Here is a 23,457-nt window from a genome sequence, read left to right on the forward strand (position 1 = left end):
TCTGATAAAGAAGTGCTGAACCAGATGGCATTTGAGCCTCCAAATGCATAGTGCATGTCGGAGCATTCTCAATCTATAAACCTAGTACTTCAGAAGGATTTTACTCCTCTCCAGGACATGTTAAACTGTATTATTCTAGGCTAAGGTTCTCCCTACTAATAGATTCCCTTTCATCATGCCTGTTATAATCAGTCAGGCTGTGGTCTAGCACATCTACAAGTATATCTTGGTCGGAAAAGGAGCAATAAAGGTAGACATCATCAATATGCTGATGACAATATGCTCTGGATTGCTTTATGACCTTGTTTAATTGATTCATGTAAATGCTAAATAGCCTGAGAGGAATGTGTGTGACCTCAACTCATAGATGCCTTAAGGACAAGCAGAACTCTCCTAATACTGCTTTATGGAAACAATAATTCAGATGTAATGAAGCACTGCCCACACTCAGCTCAAAGATCTGCTCCAGAAAGTCACTATGGCCAATGATACTGAAGGGTACTGAGTGAATCAAAAGAGCTAGACTGCCAACAAAGATCATTCAAAAAAAGTCTAAGACTTTTTCAATGCTAAAATAAGACACAAAACCCAGTTGAAGTGGAGCTAGAAAATAGGTGCCGTACAAGAAAGAGGTGATTATTCTATGCAGATATCTTTTACCAAGGGTATAATTGAATGTCTGAGGGCTCTCTTCCCTTCCCACTCTCAACCAAATGCACAGGGAAGCATATTCTCACAATACAGAGAAAATATGTTGAAGAGTATTTCTATGGTCTCTTAAAAGTAATGTTCTCTTTTACACCACATGTATAGCACTTTGATCCCACTTTAATAGTAACTGTTTAATCCGATGGAATCCTGTAATTTTGTGAGGATCCCCTAGGCTGCAGTCACATATTTTAAGGTGTCATTGAAATGCTGTAATTGTATACTGTGAAAAGAAATTACTAGTCTAGAATGACAGGGAATAGGTAAGATGACAGGATAGCACTAGTGTGATAAAAAAATCATATCCTTTGGCTATTGTATGATGAAATTCTTTGATGTTCCTTGAAAAAAATGCTTTTTTAAAAAATGCTGTTTTGTTATACAGTTGCAATGCACATTTTGTTGAGGTAGTAATCCAAAGAGGAAGTCCCTTGGAGTTGATTGGGCAAAAAATCCAAGCATTGAAGCATTCTGTGTTGTCTATGGCATATTTCAGAAATTATAAGACACTGACTCAGATGATACATGTTGTAAATTAATTTAAAAAATAAAATCCATTGCCTATTATATTCCGCTCCCATAATATTATTAAACCAAATATAAATAGGTTTTGTTTAGTTCTTGCATGTTCCAGGATTTCATGGCTTAAAATAGAGGGCCTTTAGGCTTACATCTCATTGCTGGGTGCAAGGAAATTTCTTGTATCACTGAGGAGTTTAGAAAATACAATATCCAGGAAGTGATGTTCCAGGAATTCTATTCCATAAAAGGAAAAAGTATTTGAAAATGCTTGGCTTTCAAAACGGTTCCCTTCTTACAGCACATTTGACCACAGCAGGAAAGGCTGAATACAAATAATCAGTAATCTTATCCTCTGAGTCAGGGCCGAATACCTTGGCACATGAAGGTGCTTCACTCCATCTTCAGGGTGAGCCTGGCTGCCGGCCTCAAGTGTTCTGTTTAACCAGAGCCAGCATAAAAAGGGAAACATGTAAATACAAGTAGCTGAAAAGTAATGTTCTAAAATACCTTGGCATTTTCATACTCCCTTGGGGATGATATATAGCTCTTATAGGTAGTTCTGAATCACTTCTAGGAAGGTGCAAACAGTTTTAATCATAGGTTTTCCAATTCTTTATGCAAAGACTGTTTACATACATGTTGCCAAACCTATTCTCAGACTTGGGAAAAAGGAATCCTGCCCACCTCACCTTTCACACTGCCCCCCTTTGATAGTGTTTTAAAAATCTATAGCAGGAGATATAATTTGGGCCAAAACTGAAAGAAGAAGAGCACAGAAGCTTTAGTTAAACATCCTCCCATTCCATAATTCAAACTTTACATCAAATGTTATGTAGTCATTTAATTTCTTTTAGAATGGATTCCCAGTGGTGCAATGGGTTAAACCCTTGTGCCAGCAAGACTGAAGACCAAAAGGTCAGCAGTTCGAATCCGCGGAGTGGGGTGAGCTCTCATCTGTCAGTGGGGTGAGCTCCCATCTGTCAGCTCCCATCTGTCAGCTCTAGCTTCTCATGCAGGGACATGAGAGAAGTCTCCCATAGGACAGAAAAACATCCGGGCATCCCTTGGGCAACGTCCTTGCAGACACCAGAAGCAACTTGCAGTTTCTCAAGTTGCTTCTGACACACACAAAAATCTTTTATATATTGATAAGAATTTAGAGAAAGTATATGCCAAGTGAATGTTAGCATACTCAGAATGGGTCTCTTTTTAGAGATATAAAGTGGAATAATAATAATAAGAGCAAGTTTCAATCTCGATAAAATAGTAAAGAGCAGAGACATCACACTGGCAACAAAGATCCGCCTAGTCAAAGCCATGCTATTCCCTGTAGTCACCTACGGATGTGAGAGCTGGACTCTAGGGAAGGCTGAGCGAAGGAAGATTGATGCTTTTGAGCTGTGGTGTTGGAGGAATGTTCTGAGAGTGCCTTGGACTGCGAGAAGATCCAACCAGTCCATCCTCCAAGAAATAAAGCCCGACTTCTCACTGGAGGGAAGGATACTAGAGACAAAGTTGAAGTACTTTGGCCACATCATGAGGAGGCAGCAAAGCCTAGAGAAGACAATTATGCTGGGGAAAGTAGAAGGTAAAAGGAAGAGGGGCCGACCAAGGGCAAGATGGATGGATGGCATCCTTGAAGTGACTGGACTGACCTTGAAGGAGCTGGGTGTGGTGACAGCCGACAGGGAGCTGTGGTGTGGGCTGGTCCATGAGGTCACGAAGAGTCAGAGATGACTGAACGAATGAACAAATAATAATAATAATAATAATAATAATAATAGATATTTATTCTACGTGGATAACTTCAAATGACACAGATAATGAATAAGGCTATGAGATTTTAAAACCGTTAAATTAAAATATTTTGGACACTAAAAGCTGAAATAGAAATAATTTTTCACAGAACAATGATTACTACTTTAAAATATCCTAGAAGCCAAAGCATTTCCACAACTGATGAGTGCCATTTTCTTTTTGATGTTTTTACGAGACAAAAATTGTGAGCTGTTACATTAATTGTAGCAAGTTTAATTTTATTTTAATATTAACTCTTTATATGTTCTAATTATATCATTTAAAAGTTGTGAGTTGCTTTGGGCCCCTATTTTTGGGGAAAAACAGGATGATGATATAGCGATCATCATCACTATCACCATCTGGTATTTTGGTATTAATAATCTTTCCTGGGAATGGCAAAGTGTGGGCTTTGCCCCAATGGTTCCTAACTGACAGAGGTGATGAGAAGCAGCTCCCATCACCCCAGTCAGTTAGGAACTATTGGAACCCAAGTGCTCCAATGAGTCAAATGTTCACCAACAATGGGAGGGACACAAGTTCTCCAATCCAGTTCTATCCGTTAATCCGTTAATTTGGTTTTTAGCCTCTCTTTCTCTGTATGATGAAATGACCCAGTTTTTAAACTATTATAAAATACTACAGAATTTAAATCTTATTATCTCTGGGCCTGAAACAGTTACTAAATCATGACTACACATTCCATGAATGACTCACTCACATCAAAGCTTTCCTTGTTGTTCATTTCTGCAACATGAGGCACACAGTATTAGAGATTAAACTGCTAATAATATCAGCGCTCCCCTCACACCCGCTGATTTTGGATAAGCAATTGCCAAATAATTTTTAAAAACCTATTTAAATCCTATACAATCATTTGCTGGCCGAGGTTACATAATGGTTTCAAATATTTGAGGACTTCCCTTCTTGAGATGGGAAAGAAGGGAGAGAATATGACATTACTCTAAAGCAATCAACAGTAGTTAAAGTCTAGTAATGATACCTCTCTAATATGATTACTTCCCCCAAGCAAAAGTTTCTTCCTGATACTGCAGCACCCGGAAGCTAGATGAATGCTGCAGATTGAGCAGTAATGACATAATTTCTCTTAACCACAATACTTTCTGATAACTCAAGATAGTAATTGCCTACCAGAAAGAATACAAGGAAACCCCGAATTAGTAAATCACAAACTTTACCTCTTCCCATGCATAATCTAGTCTTTAAAAAAAAAACCCAGAGAGGAAGGAGGGATGAATAATGTCACCACTACCAAAGAGATATGTGTACATCACTTTTTGAGGCCCACAGTGTTGATCTGTGCTTTAATACATATAATAGCTTTGTTGTCATTGTCTAATTTCCTGCACTGTAACATTGCAACATTCTGCAACATCAGGATGACAAGCCTTCCCCAATTTTTTGCCCTACAAATGTGCTGGTCAAGAACTCCAACAATCCTTTAAAAGAATAGAATGACTTTATTGTCACTGTACATTGTCCAACAAAATTAAATGCTTTCTCCAGCACACATCACAAAAACAACACACCTATCTCTCCACACTCCAACCACGACCACCCAGCACCCAATACCACATCAATGCAAAACCTTGAAGGTAAAAAAATCACAGCTCTAGGATAAAAGCTAACTTTCAGTTAGTTTGTTCTTGTCTTTTGTCATCATGTACTGTCTGCCAGATGGCAATAATAACCCCCCCCCCCAACAATATGCAGAGTGAGATGGATCGCCAAGAATACTCTGCTAGTGCTTTTCAAGTGATCTGGTATGGGAGGCCAGATCTCCTTGCTTCTTCAATCCCCAGTGTGCCAGGGACTAGTATTATATTTCTGCCCTCTGTTTTTTTCCTTTTCTGGAAACTTGACAAAACTTGCTATGTAACATACTCTCCTAATTATGAAATCCAAATTTCATAATTAGAAATGAAACTGATTTTTGGCATTTCACACACCTCTAGTAAACATGAGGAGACAAAAATATGAGAATCTGAAACTTCTCATTCCTTTCCCTGACCTGCTGCTTCATTTCTGTTCTTGTCTCTTCCTACATCAAAATGTAATACTTGCATGACAAAAGAATTTTTTCTCTTAAATCACAATGGTAATATAACATAGTTACATCATTATTGGGAGCAAAACTAATTACAGGTAATTCATTATTCCCAAGTTCTCTTTTGCACAGAATCTCTTCAAACTGTTTTCTTTTCTTAATTTCAACCTACACTCCTAACTACACTCTTATCCTTCAAGTTCAATATGTAAAGGGAGCTTGTAGCACCTTAGAGACTAACTGAGAGAAGAAAATGGGCAGCATGGGCATCTTCAGAAGCATGAACATGCCTAGGAGTGGACCTTCATAGGCTCTATAGGTGTGTGTGAATAGCCATAGAAATATAAAACTTGTGGATATGGCAGTGAGGTGACAAATTCAGGTTTAATGAAAATTGTTACGTTACAAAGATAAGGCAGATGTTGCCTAAAGCCAAGATGAATAGATAACATATGAATGGTGGAGGGCATTATTTGAACGTAGTTTGTTGCTAGCTGGGAATCAAAAGGAGATGTGATGAACTGGCCAGGAGACACTCATGAGGCCGGGGTGTTTACAGGGGTGAAAGACCATGTGGATCAAGAATAGTTCAGTGCCCAGACTCTACCCTTGGAAGACAATTATACTGTACTTGGCCATGAGTAATAATTACAACAATGTAGCATGTCAGGAAACAGTAACACAAGGCATTTTCCTGTGATGATCAAGAAGCCTTTCCCCACTGCCTAGGTACTCAAAAATACTTCAAGTAATAGTGACACCAGTCAGGTCAATGATTAATATCTCAACAACACAATATGCATAACACAGTAGACCACAAGCTGAACATGAGTTAACAGTATGATGGGACAATATAAAAAGCCAATGCAATTCTAGGTTGCATCAACAGGAACAATGTGGGGGTTTGGACTCCTGGGGGGTCATGTGGGGGTTTCAGAGGGATTGCCAAAGATCATCAGAAAACATATATTTATGAGAGTTTTTGGGACTCCTTTGGCAGAGAAGACTGAAGATCTCTCTGCCTGTCCTTCTCTTCCTTTTTTGAAACACAGGGTGAATCCTCCCACTAAAAGCCCTCCTCCTCTGTGATTGGCTGGCCTCTTAGCCAAGGGGAGGGCTGTTTATGAGACTCCAAGTGGGGAAGGGAGAGCAGGCGTACTCAGCGCATGGCACAGCCAGGGCGAGGGAGTGTACGCAAGGCGGAGGGAGGTTCGTACTAGTGAGTCTCTTCAAGGCATGGGGGTTCTGTGTGGGAAGTTTGGCCCAATTCTATCATGGATGGGGCTCAGAGTGCTCTTTGATTGTAGGTGAACTATAACTCCCAGCAATGACAACTCCCAAATGTCAAGACCTATTTTCCACAAACTCCACCAGTGTTCACATGTGGACATATTGAGTATTCGTGCTAAGTTTGGTCCAGATTTACCTTTGTTTGAGTCCACAGTGCTTTCTGGAAGTGGGTGAACTACAACTCCAAAATTCTAGGTCAATGCCCACCAAAACCTTCCAGTATATTATTTTGGTCATGGGAGTTCTGTGTCCCAAATTTGGTTCAGATCCATTGTTGGTGCAGTTCAGAATGTTCTTTGATTGCAGGTGAACTATAAATCCCAGCAACTATAACTCCCAAATGACAAAATCAACCCCCCCCCCCCCCCACAACCCCACCAGTATTTTTATTTTGGGCGTATCAGGTATTTGTGCCAAATTTGGTTCAGTGAATGAAAATACACCCTGCCTATCAGATATTTACATTACGATTCATAACAGAAGCAAAATTATCGTTACGAAGTAGCAATGAAAATAATGTTATGGTTGGGGGTTACCACAACATGAGGAACTGTATTAAGGGGTTGCCACATTAGGAAGGTTGAGAAATACTGATTTAAAACAATACTTGTCTTGTTTGAAAGCATTATTCTCTCCTGTGCACTAAATTGATAACTGTGCATCTGCTTCACTAAAAGCTGTTCATGTGAGAATATGTTTTAAATTGTTGTTTACATGGAACAAATCTAGAGAACCAATTTCTATATAACATAGAACATGCCAAGAATTCCTTACAATACAAGATGAAGTTAAAATACCTCACAACCACTAAGGATGCCTGTCATAATGCAGGCAAAATGTCAGGTGAGAGTGTTTTTGGAACATGGCCATACAGCCAGGAAAACTCACAACAAACCAGTGATTCTGGCCATGAAAGCCTTTGATAATACATTGAAGTTAAAATAGTTTACAGTATCAAAACCATAACTGGGTATCTTAAAATAGAAGTGTTGTAAATTACTTTCTCAGCATGCAGCACTAAGTATGTCATCTTCATAGAAAAATAGCACAATAGTTTGAATTAATCTGCTAAGATGAGTACGTTATATCAATTAATGTTCTAAAAACAGTGTCACTTCTCAAATGTTTACTTAATGAGACCCATTCTTGCTAATTTTCTTACATAATGACACATTTAACTACTTTTCTACCTCATCTTTATTTAGTGATCCAAAATGAAAGACAAGGTGTCATTTAAAGCGAGGGAAGGCACGGCAGTACAAGTTTGCAGCCTTGGAACAGGAGCTCTCACTTCAAGACTGCCAAAGTTTTGCAGAGAACAGGAGTTCTTGTTTTTAAACTGGCAAAGTTATGCATGGAAAGAGTCCTGATGTGCAAATCACCTATGGTTTCATGCCAAAACAGAACATAATATTTCACCCTACCCCCAGATTTTATCAGATAACTCTAGGACTGATAAAAATATTTTTAGCTCAGTAGTGACTACTGAAATTAATGTTCTAATTTCAGACTAGTACCATTCATAGGCATAGAGCCTAACACAAAAATACCAAAATAAACAAACCGAATTTGCTGAACAATTAACCATAGCACTTTCAATTTTTTTTTTTTTAGAGAAAATACAGTCCTGGAAAGATAAAAATTCCTGATATCCTTTGTTTTCATGTTTAACAAAAACAACTACAAATATGCCTTAAAACCGAGTAAGCAGTCAATTTATGTTAGTACAACTAACAGTCCATGTTTTCTCCATCTCTGGTCTCACAGAACATGTATTATTGTGTATATTCAAGTTATTTCTGACCCTAAAGCAAGCTTGTCACGGGGATTTCCTAGCATGATTTGCTTCCCTTTGAGGCTGAGAGTATGTGACTTGCAAAAAGTCACCCAGGATAGTTCAGTGGCTGAACAAGGATTAGAATCTGTGTTTCTAGGGTCTTAGTCCAATGTTCAAACCAAGATGGCTCTTCCCACATAACAATCCACAAAAAGTATCCTATCTTCCCTTTTTTGGTTCATATATCTACCAAAGTTGCACATACTGGCTGCTAATAAAGATATTAGTAAAATCCTCACACTGGTGGTACTCACAATGAATGGTACTAGGATGATATCTTCTACAAAAACTCCATACTTAAACCTCAGTTATTAAACTAAATCATAAATGTTTCCAATTAAAACAACAAGAAACAACTCATAAAGAATACATTAGCTTATTTCTTTCTTAAATGTTCATATCTTTGAACCACAAAACATTTCAAGAATGCATTTTGGTTCATCAGTTTAGATCAGCAAGATTAGATTGCAAGCAAGAACTGGAATGGTTTTTGAAAGAAAGTCTGCTCTAGATCTCCTTCTTTCTCCCTCCATTCAATGGGGGAAGGAAGGGGAACATTTTTGCCTTTTGGCTTAGGTCCACTTGACTTTAGCCAAAAGGCCAAGAAATAATTCAGGTACATACCAAGGCTCTGGGTTCCTGAACTCTCTGCTTCTAAACAGCCATCTTATTCTGACATGTTTCTGGGTCATCTCTCTTTCACTCGGTCTACCTTCTCTGTGGTGCTGCTTCGTTCCTTTTTTGTGCATTGCATCTGCAGATAACTTGTCACTATTTCTTCAACTTAGCTGTCTCTCACACCATCTTTTCATTTAAGAATGACGCTTGTGCCACATGAAAATATTTAGAGCTGACAAATGCATGCAACCCAAACTCGGGAGAAAAGGTCATCAAAACTCTGTGCATATAAATGGCAGTGATGAAGTCAGACTGGGGCAAAGTGGGAACAATCAACTGGAAGCCTCTCAGAATTACAGCTGGCCTTTTCCATGCCTTAGTCTATTCCAGTCACTGCTAGGGAAGGGAGAGAGAGCAAGAAATCAAGCTACTTGGTCTTGGCTGGTTTTTTAAAATAAAAGTTTCTGTTAACAAAATTCACAAGTATATACCTAGATGGAGGCCCAATAACCATGGCAGGTAGAGAGGGAGAGGGTTATGGATATTCTGCAAGATCATAGCCTAAATCTAGCTTTTGCTTTAATTGTTCAGGCAGCAACATCCTCACTTGTGAATAGCATAATGAAGACTTCTCCCCACCACCCATCTCCCTGGAAATCAGAGGACTCTACTATGGACCTTTTCTGTTTCTTCTAACTCACTAAAGACCGACATTTCTCTCCCTCTTTTTCATCTATATAAATAAAAATGTAATGTTCGTTTTTGGGATTAACATAACTCAAAAACCACTGCACGAGCTGACACCAAATTTGGACACAATATACCGATCAGGCCAACGAGTGACCATTGCTCATAAAAACACTGAAAAACATAGTAGAAAAGACTTTAAAAAGCCCAAAAAACCACAAAAAATCATTACAACGCATGCACAAAACCACACACACATATATACACGCAAACACATATATACACATATACAAAAATATATACACACACTAAACACATTACATAGACTGTGCCACAGCAACATGTGGCAGGGGCGGCTAGTTGGGAATACTTAGAAACATAGTGTTTCTTGTTTCATAAGCTTGATGCAGGCTTCAGAGTGTGATATCTCAAATGATGGTATGGCTTCCAACAGGAATAAGCAGTAAGCAGTTATCCATACATATGTTGGGAAAACATTTTGTTTAAATCTATTTCCTGCTCATTCTGATGGAACAGCCAGACAGAAAGTTAACTCACACCAACCTACTAAGAGAAAAGTGTTTAGCAGGTTAATGGGAAGTAATATTTTTCTACAACAGTTGGAAATGTGTGTATAGAATGTTTACCATCTTCAGACAATATGATAAATGATATTAAATAGATTTTTTTCAACCTAGCTTTTACATACAGAGGTTTCTAAAACATATAATTAAGCTGCCCAAAACTAGGGAAACTGAGCAACACAGCTGGATCCTACTCATCATTATGCTGATTTGCAGTCTTGTTTTATTGTGTATTATTTTATGTAAGGATTTGGAAAAACAAGTAAATATCAAAGGAAAATATGTTTTGGGAAAGCAATGAATCTAAAGTCAATTAAGTTAGAACTAAGTAAGTAAAAATAATATTTTTGTGAATGTCGATTAATTTTGAAAATGAAAATGGCTCTAGACCCAATAATGAAAATCACTTCAAATCTGGAATGAAATCTGGACCTTCACGTTTTGAGGGTACAGGATACTATTGCATCTTTTTCGAAAAAAATATGAACCACATTGGTTATCGGCAATGAAATACAGATAAAAGCTATCTTGTAGTATATGATGTCCCTGTTTTCAATGTGCACTCATTTTGGACTCAAAGTATTGAAGATTATTAATAGAAATATTTATAGTTTTAAGCTATACTTTTGTCTCTTGGAATTTAACATATGAGTCATTGTGGCCAGATTCTCCGTGCTCTTACTATAGATAAAAGATTCAATCCCCTAGATAATAAATACAAATATTCATCATCCATCATTCAGAAATTGGAGGACTTATTACTTGAATCAGGTTTCATTAACATATGAAGACCAAATGAATATTGTTTGGGAAATGATCAGCTAATATTGGCATGTATCCCAAGTTCCATGACTATATAGCAGGCAGTAGACTGTTAGGATTTCTGGAAGTCCAAAACACCTGGAGGGTTGAAGTTTGCCCATGCCTGATATATACGATGTATTTCTTCTATCCCCACAATCTTCTTTTTCTTTTGTCCTCTTTCTTTCATTTCTATATTTTTAGAATACCAAGAAATGTATTTTAAAGGGGAGGGGGACCAATTTGCAGAAAAATATGGGCAAATCCTGTAGGCCTGCTCCAACTGTGTGGTTTCAGAAAACTATAAGCAGACTAACTTTTAAAAACATCTAACACAGAGCTTTTCTATAGCCTTAGCAAAACTACACACAGATGTCTGCTTAAATGTAAGTTTAAATAACACCGAACATCTACTTCTGGTATAGATTTAGCAAAACTATACACAGATACTTAGACTTTAGTTCTGCTATAGTCTTAACAAAAATACTCATATGCCAAGAGTTTAAAAAAACAAAAAAACATGCCTAATATACAGCCTCTGTTATAGTCTTAGGAAAAATACATAAAGTTATTTTTAAAACATCTAATACATAACTCTAGTATAAAGAGCCCCCGGTGGCACAGAGGGTTAAATGGCTGGGCTGCTGAATTTACTAACCGAAAGGTCGGCAGTTCGAATCTGAGGAGCAGGGTGAGCTCCCACTGTTAACCCTAGCTTCTACCAACCTAGCAGTTTGAAAACATGCAAATGTGAGTAGATCAATAGGTAGGGAGGTAACGGCGCTCCATGCAGTCATGGTGGCCACATGACCTTGGAGGCGTCTATGGACAGTGTCGGTTTGTTGGCTTAGAAATGGAGATGAGCACCAACCTCCAGACTTGGACATGATTAGACTTAATATCAGGAAAAACCTTTACCTTTTTGATACATAACTCTAGTATAGCCTATAGTATTGACTACATATTTAATATCTCATATGTAATCTCAAGAAGTAAAGTTAAGACCAGTAGAGGCTATATTATGTGTATGCTTGTATATGTGTATGTATTCCCTTCATTACTAACCCAACAGGGTGAGATGTTTTCTTTGCCACTAGAAATATGTCTTTTATATCTAGAAGGGTATATAAGAAACAAATGTTTATTGTATGTTATGTCTAGTAGGGTACAGTACTATTCAAAACAGATTTTTATTATGTGTTTATACTTTCCATAGTTTTCTAAAAGCAAATGCAAAGTAGCTCCATAAAACTAACAGCGAACCAATAATGTAAAATAGCCTGCTGTCAAGAGTGATTGCTAGTATAAATATGGTATTCATCAAAGAAGAGAGGCTCCCCTATTTTTTTTTAATCTGGCCAATTTACTTTGGCAGCGGTAGGACTCAAAAATACACATTTTCTGACAGGCAACAACATTTGACTGCACTGTTAGTTGCCATAGGAACCTAGTGAGCACTGCATGTAATATTCTAAAATCAAGGTGATACATTCGGACAAAACAGGACACGCGGGAGAGATTATATCCTTTTAACTTTGCCCTAACAGCACACCTTTTCATTCCTAGGAGAGTTTCTTTGTTCTGCTGCCCCAGGGTCTGTTTCAGATTTATTAAGTGCCCGTTCCAACCTTGTTCCATTAACTCCCCATTTCTTTTACAATGTTGCCAAATTGTATTTTCTATTAAGTTTAATAACTCTTGTAACTGAATCATCTTCCTTTTGCGGGGTATTAAATGAGCATTGTTTTAGTAACAGCATCTCCTGATAAAGTGTTTATTGAAAATGAGCTTTAACTTTCCAAGTAATTTCATTAAAACAACTCTCATGCAACAAAAATAGGTTCACTTTACCTTGTGTTGTTCTGCCCATGTTCTGGTTTACAGGCATGCCTTTTCTGGTTTAATAGCTTTTCTTTGGATCCGTGTCTCTGGACCGGGAAGAACAGATTAGGAAAACGTCCAACAACATCTCTTTCGAGTTGAAATCTGTTCTAAATTCAGTGCGTCTATGATTAACACACAATATTTGAAGATCAGAAACTAGGAGGCAACATTGTGTCTTATGTAACTTGCAAATGCTTTTTGCTGCAAAGATTAAAGTTACACTAACATAAAAAAGACAATTACAGATTACCAGTAGGAACAAGTTAATTATGATCTAACTCAAGAAAACATCTGTATGCTTATTTGGAGAGGAAGAGAGGAAATATCATTTGACATAGCTAATTCTGTAAAGGAGGTTATCAACGTATTACTTTTTCTTTGGATAGCTGAAGGTGTTGCTTGCCTCTTTTCCTTTGAATAGCTTATCAGGGGATACAGGAGAGATGAGAGAAACTGGATTTTGGGGAGTAAATTACCTCTTATTATTATATCAAGATGCTATTTTTTTTTTTAAAAAAAATGTAGTCTGCTCTCTAATACCACCTCTCAAATACTCCACTACTAATAGGCAGCAAAGGTCACAACTAAAAACTGGAGGGATAAGGATACATCTGAATATGTAAATCAAGAACTCTGAACATGAGCAGAAAGGTTTGCAGGGAAGTAAGATCTAGATCAGAACTTTCTAAACTGTGTGTCGGGACACATTAGAGTGTTGGCTGCAGTGTAGGTGTGTCGTAAATAGAAACCTCTGAATCTATGGGAAATAAACAATAAATCATATATTTTAAACATGCAAATGAAAGGTTTCCATTAAATATTTTGTATTTTCATACATTTCATGGTTACAATTACAATAAGGGGTTGGTTTAACCCAGTGGTTCTCAACCTGTGGGTCCCCAGATGTTTTGGCCTTCAACTCCTAGAAATCCTAACAGCTAGTGAACTGGCTGGGATTTCTGGGAGCTGTAGGCCAAAACATTTAGGGACCCACAGGCTGAGAACCACTGGTTTAACCTCTGCTATTGAATTAAATTACTGTGTGGCAAAATGATGCATTCCTAAAAAGTTTGTCACCAACATGACATGTTTGGAAAGCTCTGACCTAGAGAACATAACAGACTTGATTAGTAGTTTTACCAGGTTTATTCTAATGGGATTGACAGGTATAAATATGGCAGGAGATGCTGATCTTCTCTTATTTTCCAAGGAAACAGGTAAAACAAGATAGTACAAAGGGAGGACAGCTACTGCTGGCTAAAATCAGGTGGTGTAACAGATCTCTGGTAGCATCAGATGCCTAAGAACAGATATATCTCTCATGGTTGAATCAATACAAATTTAAGCATGTATTAATTTAATCCTACCTTTTGCAGAAGCAGTTAGAGAATGAGGAAAATTTAGCAGAGTAGTAAAGAAAAGGAGCTGCGGACATGGCTCTTGTTGTGTGCCTTCAAATTATTTCTGATTTGTAGCAACCCTAAGGCAAATGAGCCAAAGGGGCTTCTGGGCAGGATTTTTTCAGAGGGGAGTCGCCTTTGCCCGCCTCTGAAGTTAGGACAATGTGATTTGCCCAAGGCCATCCAGTGAGTTTCCATGGCTGGGTGGGAATGTCAGCCCTGGTTTTAGAGTTGTGTTCCAACACTCAAACCACTACATCATGCTGGCTCTTAGATGTGCTTCTAGTTAAAGATGCCAAAAGTCACTTCTAATATACCTGTGCTGGAGGGCTCTCAGCTATTAAGATGGTTGTAATACTAATTACTAACTCCTCAATAAAAGTATAATGACTTTCTCTAAATCATTGTGTAAAATTATGCACTCACTAAATACTAAAGCTCAACTGCTTTATAATCTAGTATCATCATTTCAATCTCAGTTTAAGTCATTGGTATTTTTGTTATGAGGACTGCAATGTCCCAAAGCAGAATAAGAGACAGAGAGATTAGATTGAGAGAGAGAGAGATTGGGGAGCCAACAACAAAAAGTGATTATGCTTAGAACAGGAAAGGCATTTCCTTAAAATACACTTAGTTTTGATGCCATAGAGACTTTTTCAACACAAAGTTTTATATGTAAATCTCATGAGATTATTTGCTGTAACTTTCCATGGTATTTATGGAGCATTCACATCCACTTTAAATGCTTTAGAAATTGGCCCTAATTCGCTTTTTATTTCTTCTGAACTAATAACCTTGGGTAACAGAAGTATTAAATTATGTGACCATTTCTATTTTTCTTTTTAATGAATTTTTAAAAATTTAAACACTTCTGTGCAAGGAAATTTAATTCACAATGTTTGCAAAGTACAAAAGACCTCCAGTCTTAGAAGAATTTGTTATTTTACTGCCTGAAAAGGGGAAATTCAACAGGATACTATAGTTTCTTCCATTTCCATGATATTAGTAAAAACGTGTATCTAGTGATCAAATCAGATATTAAATGGGATACATATTGCCTTTGACTAGTCCTCCCCCTACACACAATGAGCTTTCCTCAGATGCCTACCAACCGTACTTGCAAAGTATGCCCATTTTATACATTAAATTCAACAAGCATAGGAAAATTACATGTTATGACAAACAGACATCTTTCACCACATAGGAGAAGCATAGATGCAAAAAAACAGGCCAAACAAACCAGTGGTCAAATGGTCGGAAAATGGGACCTTCAGCCTCATCACACTAGAACATGGATCCACTTTGAATCCAGTTTCTGCCATCTGCAGAATTCTGGGGTTGTAGTTTAGTGAGGCCCAGGACTGTCTAGCTGAGCAGTTTAAAAGTCTCTCCCTAAACTAAAAGACCTAGAATTCCGCAGAAGGAAGAAACTGGGTTTAAAGTGGATCCATTTTCTAGTGTGATTAGGTCTTTATGCAGCCAAACCTCTTTTGTGTGTGCCTACTCCCTCCAAAGCCCTTGAAGCTTAAATTTTTCGGGATAAAAAATCCTTGAACAAGCACACCGAAAAGGACATGGGCTGCTCAGGGAGTCCCCAAGAGTAACAGATTTTCTAGGAACATCTTTCCAACACAGGAAAAAAAAACTACCAAAACACACTGGAAATCTAGAAGCTGTAATTGGAAGCAACTTCAAATTGCAATTTCTGGTCAATGCACAGCTAGAAATGGCATACTGTGGCCCAAGGTTTCTAGATGGTTTTTAACTAGAAATGAGATGGTGTGACCCACATTTAGAGTCAAGCTGGTCCCCACCCCAATGCGGTTATTCCCTCTGCTCTTGTTTGTACCTAAGTCCAATTCACATTACCTTCAAGATGTTTTTGGATTTGAACTCCAATCCCAACCATTTTCACCAGTGCTAAGAAGTCATGGAGACTATAGTCCAAAACTGGCACACTGGCAACGAAGATCCACATAGATCCACAATGGTATTCCCCATAGTAACCTATGGATGTGAGAACTGGACCATAAGAAAGGCTGAGCAAAGGAAGATAGATGCTTTTGAACTGTGGTGCTAGAGGAAAATCTGAGAGTGCCTTGGGCTGTGAGAAGATCCAACCAGTCCATACTTCAGGAAATAAAGCCTGACTGCTCATTAGAGGGAAATATAGTAGAGGCAAAGATGAAGTACTTTGACCACATAATGAGAAGACAGGAAAACTTAGAGAAGACAATGATGCTGGGGAAAATGGAGAAAAAAGGAAGAAGGGCCAACCAAGGGCAAGATGGATGGATGGTATCCTTGAAGTGACTGGCTTGACTCTGAAGGAGCTGGGGGAGGTGACGGCCGACATGGCGCTCTGGCGTGGGATGGTTCATGAGGTCACAAAGAGTTGGAAGTGACTGAACGAATAAACAACAACAGTCCAAAACATCTGAATCCCCGCCTCCCCAAGGCTCTCCAAACCTAATTTGTCGTGTGCTAGCTGCCACTATAACCCCCCCCCCAACTAATGTTGATAGTGAGAAAGAACTTTCATATGATCAAGCTAATGCAGTTTCCAAATAACGAAAAATAAATACACAATTTGATGATCACCAATTAATCTGCTTCTGAGAATAATTCAACAGCAAAGTTATTTTAAATCACAGGGCAGACTATAATATATTCTGTGGACCTTAGCCTTTGCTAATTGCTTGATTGGCCTGTAATATGCCACTAGCACCCCGGTGCAACAATTATTATTATACAGAATTTGGGAGCTCTGGCTGATGCGAAGTCCATGGCCCTGGGCAAGTAAAAGTGTCAGGCTCCTGCTCCGTGGAATGCTACTTAAAAATATAAGACAAAGGAGCACAGTCTAGAGTTTTAAAAACTCGTGATACAAAAAATGATCACAGGCCTGCAAAACTGGGGGCTACAAAAACTGTTTTTTAAAATGTATGCTAGTTTTATAGAACGTTTTAAATGACCTCACATCGCCTAAGCCATGCCCCCTGGATTAGGAGAATGGCCAGCTGAAAGTGAAAAGAAGGCTGCAGAAAAGGTGTTGGATTAGATCAGGGGTCCTCAAACTTTTTAAGCAGAGGGCCAGATCACAGTCCCTCAAACTGTTGGAGGGCCAGATTATAATTTGAAAAAAACATGAATGAATTCCTGTGCACAGTGCATATATCTTATTTGTAGTGCAAAAACCACTTAAAAACAATACAATAATTAAAATGAAGAATATTTTCAACAAGTATAAGCTTATTAGTATTTCAATGGGAAGTATGGGCCTGCTTTTGGCTGATGAGATAGGATTGTTGTTGTTGTTGTTGTTGTTGTGTGCTTTCAAGTCATTTCAGACTTAGGTTGACCCTGAGGGAGGGCTGGGTAAATCACCTTGGAGGGCCATATCCGTCCCCTGGCCCTTAGTTTGGGGACCCCTGGATTAGACCCTCTGCAATAGCCTGCAAAGATTACAACAAAAGCAGGAAGAAGAAATAGAGACAAACTCACAAAGACAACCCAATATGTCAAAGAGCCCACCAAAAAGCCCCAAAGCCGCAAAAAAAACCCCAACAACAACCTACTAAATACCCGCATCCTCCCATGGACAATGCTAAAAATAGCAATAATAAAGGAGTGAACCCTAAACAGTGAGAATTAAAGCCACCTACAAGGGGAAGGGGAGAAGATTGGATGAAGACACTGACTGAACTAATGAGAGTTGAGAATGATAAACAGAGAAGGAAAATAGAGGATTTAGTGAAAAAGAAATTGAGAGACCAGACGTAAGCCCTAGAAGCAAGAATAGACTGGAAAATTAAAGGCTCTGTAGCTAATTTCAAAAAAATACTAATGTCAGAGAAGAAATGGAATAAAGAAATGTTTGAAACTATAACAACTTGTAGAAAACAAAAGAAGAGTTGCAAGCTTTAAGGAAAGAACATAAAGATCACACAAAGCAACAAGAAAAACACCAGAGAGAAAAATAACTAAAATTCTCTGAAATATTTATTATTTATATAAATATGTAATATAAGGATCACTGATCATGCTCTAGTTTGTATAGAAATTGAAATGGAACAAGACTGCAATCAGATAAAAAGATGAAGATTTAATCTTGGTATATTGAAACAGGAGGAAACTGTGAGTAAATTAGCAAAACAGTGGCAAAGAAATTTGGGGCCTAAACAATAAAAATCTCAGGATCCTTATTACAATGAAAGTGGTGACTAGAGGACTGGTAATAAAAGAAGTATCAAAGATAAGTAAGAAACATGAAGAAAGAAAAAATTAGAAAGAGACAGAAAGATTGGAAAATCAGTATATAATAAAAAGAACTAAATTTACAATAAATTAAGGATAAAAAAGAAGAATTAAATAAAATGGAGACTAATAAAGTGGAAAAAAATGATATATCTAAGGAGAGAATTCTTTGAATATAGTAATAAAAATCATGAATACTGGCAAAGTCCGCACAGAAAAAATGGAAAATACGATAAATAAGTTAAGAGACAAATCAGAAAAAATATGCAGATTAATGAAAGAAAAGATTAAAATATTTGAGGAATTTTACTCATTGTTATAAAAAGCAGGAGAAATCTCAATTGATAAAGTAAATAAATTGTGCTCATTGGCTAAATTGTTTTTTTCTTTCTTTCCTGAAAACTTGCCACGCACCAACACCCAGTGGCACATGGGCCAGCACTGGTCCACTTTGAGGAGCACTGTTCTTAAGTATGTCTTAAGAACTTATTTAGTTATTCCTTCGGGTATTAACTTTCTTAAGCATTCTTTTAATTGCTTATTTCATATCTTAGAACTACAGAGTAGGCCTTGTCTTATATAGCATCCCCAATGTTTATGACCTGCATTATCCTCATTCCTCTTAAACCTATAACCCTACTATACCTGTGGCTTTACTTTAATCCATCTATGCATCTAAAGAAGTGGATTCATGTCCACGAAGCCTCATGCTGAAATAGGCCAGATACTCAGAAATGTGCTGTTGGATTCCTTCACCCCTCACCCATTTCCGGTTTTATACATATTATATAACAATTAATTTGCTCTTACCTATGAGAAATGTCTCAATCCTGGAATCTTCATTGTAAACGAGGTATGTTGTAGTGGAAGTCACACAGGGAAAATAACTTGTAAATGTTGACTTACATCAAATAGCTCCCTCCTGTTTTAGAGTTTTAAAAAAAGACAAAGTTTTACTCAACTGCCAATTCATGAAAGGTGGCGCAGAAGATCTATTACAGTACAAGTCCCTGATCCTGTTTAACTTAAGGAGTTCTTCAAACTGTTATTCTGCCATGTGTCCAAAGTAAAATCCCCATGCAAAATAACCATCACATTGGACATGACCATGAATTCAGAATGATTGCCCCAATACTTTTATAGCATCTTAAAGGTCTGAAGATTTATATTATGATGTAAACTTTTGTTGACTGGAGACTTCTTTGTCAGAAGCAAGAAGTTCTCTCAGTTGTATACTGGTAAACTGAAAAATAGTCCAAGGTGGGAATACTCTGCCTTTATGAACAGGAAGGGAATATGGAGGGGAGGCGGGAGAGAGAGGCAGACAGACAAAACAGAGAGATCATGTGTGAAACGCAAGTTCTGTGGGTCAAATCTGCCTCACCATGTCATTTTCTGTGGCCCACAAGGGCAACATAGTAACATTTATACAGCCTTACAATCACAAACAGCCAGGCATGTAGCCGAGGGGGGGGGGCCTTGGGGGGCTTCAGCCCCCCCCCCCGAAATTCTCATGGTGGTTCGCGAAAAGGCCTTACTGGTGCATTACTTAAACTGTTATGTTTATTCATATCATGATCTGATCACTATACTCAATATATCCCATATGCATGGGGGTATTGGGGTAACAATACAAAAGGTTTGCTAGGGTAGACCCTCTTTCACTGAGATGAACCCCCCCCCCGAAACTCAGCCCCCCTCCCGAAACCTCCCCTGAAAAACATTCAGCCCCCCCCCCCAAACGAAATCCTGGCTACGGGCCTGCAAACGGCCCTTTGAAGACAACCATAATGGTTTTGGCATCCCTGCTAGAGAGAGAGATGGCAAAAAGTGGATCAAGAATGCATGAAATACAAGAAGATACTATCAGACATTCTCTATGGCAGGGACGGACAACTGTGGAAGTGTCTTGAAAGCATTTTTTACCTCTTGGCATGCCTGATGCTACTGCTTTCATTGCAACTGATTTTCAGCAGATGCTGGGTTTTTTTTAAAGGTTGGGAAATGTTAGGTGCTGGGGGTTATGGGGGCAAAACCACTGTATTTTTACCCATGTGCAGCATTTGTGTGTGTAAAGTTGCTTGCAACTTGGGAAGGGGCATGTCAGACAAAATTGTGGGCTTAAGAGACCACATATTGAGGCACAAATAACTTTTTTAAAGATTCTAAATCTTGTGGGCACTTTTTGTAGTCAGGAATTCTCTGTCTTTCTTACAAAGATCCTCAAAAATTCAGAAAAAATAAGAAATGCCTGTTACAGAGTCCATTTTCTTGATCTTTGTATAAAACACATATATCCAAACTCAAATTCTAAAACCCTCCCACATGGAAAGTGTATGCCCCCATCACATTGCCCTTCCAAAGGAATTTTTGAAGAAAATGTTTGCTAAATTGCAAATTGTCTGTTTACAATTGCTATTGATCATATGCTTCTCTTAGTTTCTTAGCCTACATATTAAAAATTGTTATTATCATCTAAACATATTGCCAGTATGTTAATACATTCCAATATTAAATTGCATGACTAAAAATTATCAGAAAACTTGATTCCAGAACTTGTATCCCATTTAACCCAGTCTTCCCAGCTTCACTATGCTAATTTTATCACCATTACTGATGCTATGATGATTATATTTATCTTGTGCTTAGTATAAATGTTCACAGACTGAATTTCTGACATTTAAAGGTCCCATTATTGTCCATCGTCCCCTCTATTCATGTATATGGCAGTAGAAAATATAACAATTTCTGTAAAAGCAACTGCAGAATAATTGCTGACAAAAAAAATGCAACAAGAAGTTGTTCTGGGAGGGGGTTGGACTAGATGGCCCATGTGGTCTCTTCCAACTGTATTATTCTATGATTCTATAATGACCCCCCCCCCCAAAAAAAAAAGATCACAACTATTTTCAAACCATAGTATGGGAACTTGATCACGTATGGTTTACTAGTGAAGACATCTGCCCTTGCGCTTTGCTACTCTGCTGCTGAGTATGCATGCCCAGTGTAGAGCACATCTCACCATGCTAAAACAGTGGATGTGGCTCTTAATGAGACATGCCGCATTATCACGGGTATCTGCGCCCTACACCACTGGAGAAATTACACTGTTTAGCCAGTATTGTACCACCTGACATCCACTGGGATGTAGCAACCAATAGTGAAAGAACCAAGGCAGTGACACCTCTGGCCCATCCCCTGTTCGGATATCAACCAGCATGCTAACACCTTAAATCAAGAAATAGTTTCCTAAGATCTACAAAGACACTAGCTGGAACACCACAGCAAGCGAAAATCCAAAAGTGGCAGGCTAAAACCCAGAACCCCAATCAATAGCTGATACCAAATGAGAGACTTCCTCCTGGGCACACAGAAAATTGGGTGACCTGGAAGGTGCTGAACAGACTGCGCTCTGGCACCACGAGATGCAGAGCTACAAAGTGGAGTCCACTACATGCAAATGTGGAGAAGAGCAAACCACAAACCACCTATTACAATGCAGTCTGAGCCCTGCCACATACACAATGGAGGACCTTCTTATAGCAACACCAGAGGCACTCCAAGTGGCCAGCTACTGGTCAAATGACATTTAGTACAATGCCAAGTTTTCAAACTTTGTGTTTTGTTTTGTTTTAAAAATACAATGCAATTGTTTGGTTTGCTCCTGATACAATAAATAAATAGTTGGTTTACTTTGACTTCATGGGTGAAATTATAACACTTTAAGGCAAAACAAATTAAAGGGGTAGAACCAAATTATTCACAAGACATGTAGACCCCATTTTTTTTTGTCCAAAGCATTTTGGATAAGGGATAATTACACTGTATCTCACATGAAGTAATGGCCCAGATTAAAACATGAGTTCTCCTTTCAAACTGTGACAGTCAATTACTTCTATGACTACTGTTTGACAATAGAGATAACCAATCACATATCATAAAAACACTCACAGGTGACGTAATGTATTAGTTTGAAACTGTGCAGCTTCCACTAACACATAGCACTTGAAATTTTAAAGCCAAGGAAGCTCTTGCCAAAAATTACATTAATTTACATAAGGGCAAAGTGCAGACCACTTTCAAAAGATAATTTGAGAGAGCCAGCTCTACAAGAGTATGTAATTTGGCCAGCTGCCCATGGGTTTGGAGATCAGAGAATACCACTGGGATTACAATGAAAATGTTAAAATAGTTGTCCCACATCGCTTATTTATTTTTAGTGGCATCAGTTCTGGTTCATCCAAGAGTTCTTTGACCAAAGGCCTGTTTTCACAAAGTTTCAACTGTTTGCTCAACAAATTGCTTGGTTTCCCTGGACCACAACAGTTGCTATAAACTGAGAAAATGGTGGTTGGGCTTTCCAGTGGTGTTCATGCCCACGTTTTTGCCCATTTGATCTGCGAACTAAGTGAGATAACGTTTTAATACAAATGAATGAGATTATATTTTGCCTCTCCTTCTTCGTAAAGTCATGTGATGCACTGGAGGCCAAAAATATTTCAAACAGCTCGCAAAAGAACAAGTACAGCAAGAACTACATAAAAACTCATAAGAAACTTTCTAGTAGCCTTAATGCATATTTGAGGATCAGGAATAAGCAAATTATCATGTAAATAAAGCTTTATGTGTGCTTTTTCTAGTAAATTTAATACAAAAGAGACAAGGGTGGTGTATTTGGTTTGAGCATCTATTTATTTATTGTGTCAGAAGCAAATTGAGAATACAGTTATTGTGTATAAAAAACACAAAAAAGGTTAAAAACTTGGCTAAATTATGCTAAATTTCCTTTGACCAGAAGCTGGCCACTTCAACTGCCTCTGGGGTTGCAGTAAGAAGATCCTCCATTGTGCATGTGGCAGGGCACAGACTGCATCGTAGAAGGTGGTCTGTGGTTTGTTCTTCTCCACACTCGCATGTCGTGGATTCCACGTTGTAGCCCCATTTCTTAAGATTGGCTCTGCATCTCGTGGTATTAGAGTGCAGTCTGTTCAGTGCCTTCTGTGT

General features: G+C 38.2%; 1 protein-coding gene across 3 annotated transcripts in view; it reads right to left on the reverse strand.

Annotated features, from left to right (window-relative positions):
- Positions 1–23,457, reverse strand: part of IRAG1 (inositol 1,4,5-triphosphate receptor associated 1) — a 96,792-nt gene that overhangs the window by 60,416 nt on the left and 12,919 nt on the right. For 2 of the 3 annotated variants that reach the window (XM_067462650.1, XM_067462649.1), the window contains exons 2-3: positions 19,264–19,375; positions 12,764–12,918 (exon numbers count right to left, since the gene is read on the reverse strand). The gene's annotated coding sequence lies outside the window, so the exon portion shown is untranslated. The remainder of the gene's footprint in view (positions 1–12,763; positions 12,919–19,263; positions 19,376–23,457) is intronic. The other variant, XM_067462651.1, reaches the window with a different exon arrangement.

The sequence above is a fragment of the Anolis sagrei genome, chromosome 1 (genome assembly GCF_037176765.1).
Source record: "Anolis sagrei isolate rAnoSag1 chromosome 1, rAnoSag1.mat, whole genome shotgun sequence".
Taxonomy (NCBI): Eukaryota; Metazoa; Chordata; class Lepidosauria; order Squamata; family Dactyloidae; genus Anolis; species Anolis sagrei.